This window comes from Aythya ferina (assembly GCF_964211825.1).
Source record: "Aythya ferina genome assembly, chromosome: 2".
Taxonomy (NCBI): Eukaryota; Metazoa; Chordata; class Aves; order Anseriformes; family Anatidae; genus Aythya; species Aythya ferina.
The window spans coordinates 149720888-149728570 of NC_140297.1; positions in this window are offsets into that span (position 1 = coordinate 149720888).

The window sequence follows — 7683 nt, forward strand, 5'->3', positions numbered from 1 at the left end:
AAGCCTCATGTCCCATTACATGACTGAGCATGTGGGGCCAGAAGAAATGTTAGACACTTGGAAAATCTAGTGCAATAGCCAGGTTTGAAAACATTCAGCTAGTCCTGCTTTTAAAGCCATTGAAGTGCTCCTGTACGTCATGTTCCAAGCAGCCCAAATTGGCTTTAAAGCCTTCTAAAAATGGATTAAAAAAAAAGAAAATCTAAAAAAAAAAAAAAGCCCTAGCCACTTAGAGCTTTGTATATACAATAGCTCCAACCAAGCTTAAAAATGAGAAAGCATCTCCCCGGTAAGCAGTAAGCTTTTACAAACTGTCAGTAGCAATTACATCTGCCCCAAAATCTCAGCTTTGCCATAGCCTATACTGAGACTGCTAGAGGCCACCACCTCTAGTGGTAACAAATAGAAATGATAAGAACAAACACACTGTATCATGATGCGGGTAGATTTTAAGGTATTCCCATTCATTTAAACATGCATGAAACCCTTTATGAATATAAAATATTGATTTTAATACCGAATATTGATGTACTGCACACATCTCCTTTTATCCATTTATACATCTACCAATTAAAATGTTTCCTAAAAAATGATTAATCAGCATAAAGTCTTCTCTACCATCCTTAGAGAGGGCAGGATTTGCTCCAGCCCTGCGGAAGTTCTCTGTGCATGCCAGACATGGTCTCATTAGCTATATGAAATCTACCTCTTTGCTGAAATACTCCCTCTCAGCAGGTTACACAAAATCCAGTAGCAAATTTAGATCTAAAGCCCATCTCCAGGCAGCAATCCAGCTATACCCTGTGCCGATTTCTTCCAAACTGTGGCAAGGTTAAAGCACAGCTCCTTCCTGAGGGGATTGTGCGGAGCTGTCACACACAGGGACACAGCTAGAGAAAAACAGGAGAGCTCTGGGAGAAAGGGTGACGTTAATCATTTCATTCATTTTCAGGATTATTACGCAGATAGAGACAAAGGAGGAGCAGCTTCTGTAAGTACTCCTGAACACAGGAAAATCACCATGGTAAAAGCTGCCAGCAATCTCCAAAGAAAATAATTTACAGACAACACAAATAAATGTGTACAGCATGCCATACAGTAACATTCGCAGCCAGACTTTTTGCTGGCAGAAAATTTGGAAATTCTATTATTTTCTCCATTTACTTTAAAAATCTCTCCCTTATCTATCATTTGTTGTGTCTATGATAAAAATTAGGGAGACTGAAGAGAAAGAACATAAGCTCTTAACTCTTAATGGAGATTTTCCACTGCATGATATTTGTCTAGTCCTGTGATGGTGATTTGTTGACCACAAAACTCTGAAGATCATTTCCTCCACAGATACTGGAGAAATCTGTATTATTGTACAGGGAGCAACTGCTTCTGCACACTGATATTGGCATTTCACTACAGCTAAAGGAATCACGAGCTCGGATACAATGAAATGTCTGCAGAATTAATTTCCAAACTGACCAGTCTCTGTGGTCTTCTTTAATTTTATACTAAAGCTACATCTGACCACCAGAACTTCTAGGTCTTCATGCAATCATTTGAATTAGCAAACTTGAAAGTTTGCATTACTTCATAAACTTGCAAAAGTAAGTCATTTAAAGACAAAATCAATTACATTATCTTAAAAACTAATTTCTAGATCCTAAGAGAATTATCATACTAAGTTAGGCTATACCAGCCAGCTTCATTATCTAGTCCAGTGTCTGATTGTCAGCAATGACGAAGAAACCATGCAGCAATACAAGGATAAATGTCTTCTTTACTGTGCATTATTAACAGTTTCCTTATGTCCTGAAACATAAGGGTTCATATCTATTTTCCATATTCATGTCCTTGTCCAAATAAATGTTTAGCTCTTTTCAGCTGAGCTCTTCCATTCGGTGTCTTCAGTTCTTTCATTCATGATATGACATGATATGATATGATTAATATAAGATGATATAATTAATATAATATGATATAATTTATATATTTCCTGATATTCACATTTCTTTGACCTTATTCCAATTTCATCTGTTCCTGCTATATAACTCTGTAAAGGTGTGTGTAAATGATACAGAAACTCTTTTTTTGAAAACTCTGAAGTCCATGAACAAAGTCGATTTTCTCTCCTTGACATACAATAAGATTCTGTCACTGTCTGGCTTTGTGCAACTTCATAGGCACAGCACAATAGTGATTGAACTCAGCTTCTTTCTTCACAAACCTGTCCCTTCCCTTCTTTCATCTGTGACTAATGGTGTCACCCTTCTTCCTACCACCCACATTTTCTAAACTGGGTGGCATTTGCTTTTTCATTTTTTTTTTTTTTTTTTGGAGCACTTTGTTTTCACAATCATCTTCATTAAAATCAAATCTATTATTCTGAGCTTCACAGCCCTGCGGGATGCCCCATTAGCTTTCTGTTTCCTTTCTTCCTACTTAAACTATCCCAATTCTTTTGTTTCTTTTCCTTCTCACAATTCAGATCTCATTACAGAATCTTACAGAAGAAGCTCCACCAGCACAGCATGGCCTTCCTCTGATGACCCACTCTGCTCAGACTTTGGGCCTGCAGCATCAAGAGAAACAGCTGGAGTTAGAAATACATTTTGGCTTGCATGGTCAGCCAGACGCATGTGCAGGCTATACGAATGGATGTTTTATGTGGCTAGAAATATTTTAGGAACAGTAAATCACCCTTGAATTATTTTGATGTTGTGCTTGACATTCCGTGTTATTTCTGCTAGTTCTGGAGGCGTGAAGATGGTGAGGGGGAGTGAAACCTACTGTCACTATTTTTCCTCTGAAGGTTCATGGCATCTTTACCATTAGCTGTCTTTGAACACTTTAATTTTGAGATAATTGTTTTATTGTGCTCTGTATGCTGAAAGGAATAGTATACCTTTACGTAGATTTGATCAGTTATTATGAAACTCAGAAGCTTATTGTTGGACCGTGTGATGGATTCAGACTTGCTGGTCTCTAAATTTCCTCGTCCTGAAATCTATTCTAATGTTGCAGTGACACTGCCTTTTTCTTCTGGACTCTTACCAGAACGAGAAACACTTCATTAAAATCCAGTTGTTCAGTTTGGCTTTTGATGTTACAGAAGGATTCAGTAGGACCTCAAGTAAATTCAAACCCCAAAGAGGAATTTTGGTTATATGTCAAAATGAGACTGCTACGTTTTATCTTAGTTCCACTGTCTTTAGGACATTCTTGTGGGGAAAAAAAGAAAGTAGTTTTCTCAGCCTTTGCTGTGGATATTCAGTTTTACAGATCCTAAATTAGTGGGATATGGTCCTGGATGTTTTCTGTCAGAAATATCACCCACTAAGTTAGTTCATTCCAAATCTCTTCTATTACCTGTCATGGAGTTCCACTGTCCAAGTCAGTAACATAGTGTTAGCAACTCAAATGGTCTAAAAACAATCCAAAAATGTGGGATTTTATACTCATTCCCTCTACTTGAAGTGTTTTTCTACTTAGTTCTGGAAAAGCAACATAGGGACTTCTATATGTTACATTACAGATGACGATGCCTGTGGCATAGGTGAAGCTGCCACGTAATACTTTGAAATGATGTTACCCATGGTGAGATAAGGCCAGGTAAGTTACACTGGAGAAAGACCAAACTGCTCCATGCAGTCATCTCAGGAGGCTGAGGCTGTTGCTTACAACTGTTTCTGCTCGGATCCCAGGTGGGCAGTGGAGAACCAGGAGCAGGAGGATCGTTGGCTGACGCCTTTCAGGCCCCAGTCCAAGAATTCAGGCGTTGAGAGAAAAAAGGGGCTGGGAAGGACCAAAGCGATGCAGAAACTTGTGTGAGGTGACCGGCAAGGACAGGTCACTTCAGGAGCAATCTGACAGACCAGACGCAGCTAATGACACATCTCTGAGATGTTTTGTGTCCCCAGCCAGCAGAGCCCAAGCCACCACAGAGCACGGTGCCCATGCCATGCAGCCATTAGCAGCTGGCGACATCAATTGGCAGCCTCCAAGCCCAACCACTTGGGAGCCACTGCACTTGTTCCTCTGCCTTTGTTTTATTTTAATGGCAAGTAAAGCTCCAGTAAGATTCTGGCTTTCTCGTATGGCAATAACCCAGCACCATCACTGTTTTTACAACACCTGGATTAACGACGACACTGGGTGAGAGGCTTTACTCAGCTCTGTGTGCAGCCGTAATGCGGGCCTGGAGAAGGGAAGGAAGACTCCAAAGGCTCACATCCATCAAGCGGTATGGAAAACATGTCCCACCAGGAGGTATCAAAGCTGCAGCTGCAGCCCTCTCATCCTGGGCCAGGAGAGCCACCTTGCCAAGAAATAGATGCCAGCTTGGAACTGGCTCCATAAGACAAAACGTGTGGTAGGAAGGAAAAGAGGCTTCAGCACAGACCCCACCCCAGTCAATTCACTTGCAAAATTCTCGTTCCTGCAAGAGACCAAGCACTCTGCTTGGTCTCCAAGCACTCTGCTGTGGGAATGCGTCTTCTTAAAGGGATTAGGAGAGGTCCACAAATCGCTTTCAATAGACCACAATGAGATAAATGAGTCCTAAAAAGCTGCTGGTTCCCACCTCTTGCTATAACTGCTTGTGTAAGCTAATCTTCCTGTTTCACATAAGCAAATATTAAAGAGGATGGTTAAAACAAACAAACAAACAAAACAAACAAACAAACAAACAAAAAAAACAGCTAATAGCTAAGGAAAGAGTTTTTCCTTCTCTTCCTGCTTACAGTTCAGCTTATTTTATTACCTTATTTATCATCTCTAATGATGTCTAAGCACGCATGGAAGCAGGGGACATTTAGGAAACAGCAAATTGGTCCTTGCTTCAGCCAGTTCTCTGCGTATATGGCAGCAGAGGTGATAATGTGTCCCTGAACAGGAGCTTAATGGACTTATCTGCTGGAATATTACTTTCCAGGGAGAGGAAAGTGAGAACAAGAGGTTTCATATGGCTAATTGCTTAAATAATGTGAAAACTAGATGGGTTTGAAAACAGCCTGAATAAGAAATTGTGGAGAGGCAATGCAAGCAAATGACTCAATTTCCTTCTCCAACATATTAGTGAAAAGCTGCCAGGTATTTGGTGCTAGAAAGTAATGGTTAGTGTATTAAAGTTTGGTAAGAGGCAAAAACAACTCTGTTACACAACGTTTACTATTGTCTTCCGAATTCTTCCATGCAGATGGAAGTGTTTGGCTGAAAAGAGAACAAATTCACATTCATCATGTGCAGATCCTTACCATATAAAGCAGATGTCTTCCTGGGAAATGAAGGGTGAAATGTCTCTCTGCATAAATCACTCGGAGTTTTTCTTTCAACTTCAACAAGGCAATCCAAAGATATTAAGAGATGAAGAAAATTAGCATAATCAGCTCATGCTGTTTAATCCCCCAAGTCCAACCCAGGAACATTCTCTGTGTGTTATTGGTTAACACTTTTATCCAGGCCAGGTTTACAGGACCTGCAATTTCCCTGTTCCACTGATTGTTGTAGCTGTCAGATAGCTCACAACGTGCACCTTGGATTTTAGAGAAAGATGCACTAGGTGCAATGTATATTTTGAAAGTATAATTATGTTAAGTACAACAGAGAAAGAAGAGCACAGTGCAATATGGCAGCTGTAAAAGAAAATGCTTTCAAATCTTTTATTTCACACAGACATGATACACATCTATTTTTGATTCCTTCCTTTAAAAAAGCTGCTGAGAGTTGATGGTGACTGGAATGATGACCAGGATGGATATCAGTGATGGATGGTGGACTGAAGAACACAACAGGAGAAGGAGGGCATGTAGCTGGGGATTAACTAGAAACCTAAGGAATGAATCTCTTGAAAGATAAAATGTCTCCGTCAGCACAAGCACTGAAGGCTCAGAACTACCACAGGTAAGAAAATCAGCTTCTCTTAAACAACTATTTATGTGTTACTTAGGAAAGTAATGCTGGGTACCTGTCACCATAATGTTTAAGCCCTTGTAATCAGACACAAAAACTATTCTTGGCCGTCTTTTCAAATACAAGAGCTGCAAATCCCAACCAGCAGCTCAGTCAATGGCTAAACTTCCACTGAGTAAGGTGGGCTCACCCACAGCTAGCTTCCATCTGAAATGAGCTGAACACTCATTGCTCTAGACCTTGTAGTGCATTCTACAGTATTGATAAAACAGAATTTTGACTCAAATGACTGGTATTAATGAAATGTTCGCTGCTACAGTAGAAGAAATCAAGTTAAATGACAGTTGTACTTAGCATTTTCTCTTAGAAAAGATTTAGACGGTTCCGCTTCATTTTGTGTCATTAATCAGAAATGTAAAGTCTATAAAAACCTTCTCCATTTGTCATGGACTCAGCTAGTTTAAATCAGTTTCTTTAATTCCACTGGACTCAATGATACAACCAGCTGATAATTTGGCCCTATGGTCAAAAGTCACTCAATTTCAGAAATAATAATAATAATGACCTAGATGTTATTCTAAAATACAAAATCAGAAAGAGGAAGAAGTGAAAACTGAGCATATTATGTCAATTGCTGAAACAAAAGTTTTAACAGAAATGGAATATTGATTAAATTTTGCAACATAACTCAGCAGGAACACAAATGAGTGGTTTAAAACAGCGCTAACAACACAAAGCAAACACGAAATAATCTACCAACAGTATGAGTGGTCCCAGTATAACAGACTTTGGGCAATGGCTACAATTGTTTTGTACTTTCTAGAGATTTTTTTTTTTGGAGTGTGCAGAGTTCACACAAACATCCCTATCAATCATTTTTCTGTGGCCCATTTGTAATCCTTACAGATGTTTCTTGTAACACAAGAAGTAATCCTTCTAACACAAGAGGAAAAGCATTGCAAGCATGACAGTTGCTATTTTCAAACAGGCTTCTGGGAGAAAAAATAAATCAAAGAGCTAAAAAATCTGCATCAAAGAGAATAATAAAGTGATGGGCCACTCAGTCCCTGATAGGCAGACACATATCTGGAAGGTTGAATGTATCCAGGCTCTTCCCATGGCTTTCTTCCTCTCCTCCCACAATCACCAACAGTATGCATGTGTAAGAATTTGAGCCAGTCAGTCTATAAACCACTATTTTTCCTGTGAAGAGCTGAACCAACGGGGATTACTTTATATATATATACATATATATATATATATTTGTTGTTAAAAAGTCCTGTTCTGACTCCAAGAAAATATTGCTTTGGGTTATTTTTTGTGGAAATGCTTTAGCTTTTAATGATGATGGAGATTATTACTATTTTTTTAAGAAACAATTAAACTCTAAAAAATCTATATATTCTTCTTCCCTTTATAAGTATTTTATGTTACCAGCTTACATTTTATATGTGTTGCCAGGAACAAATAAAGATACTGGAAAATTTATTGAGGCTGTTAGCACCTACAGGAACAATCTTTAGCATATGTGTAAGCTTCTGAGATACAGAAGATGAAAAAACAGTGTAAGCAGTTTTCAGAGAACATCCACCAGGGCACGAGGCATGAGCCCACCCTCTTCCTCAGCATTTTCACCAGCAGCACAGATGTCAGTCAGTTCAAACCGATCAGGAAAGTGCACCCAGATGACCTAATCCAAATCCTGCTAAAGCCAGTGCAAGCACTGCACATCAAGCCCTGTCCGGAAAGATTTCAGGGATGGCTTACTGCAGAGGGCATGGC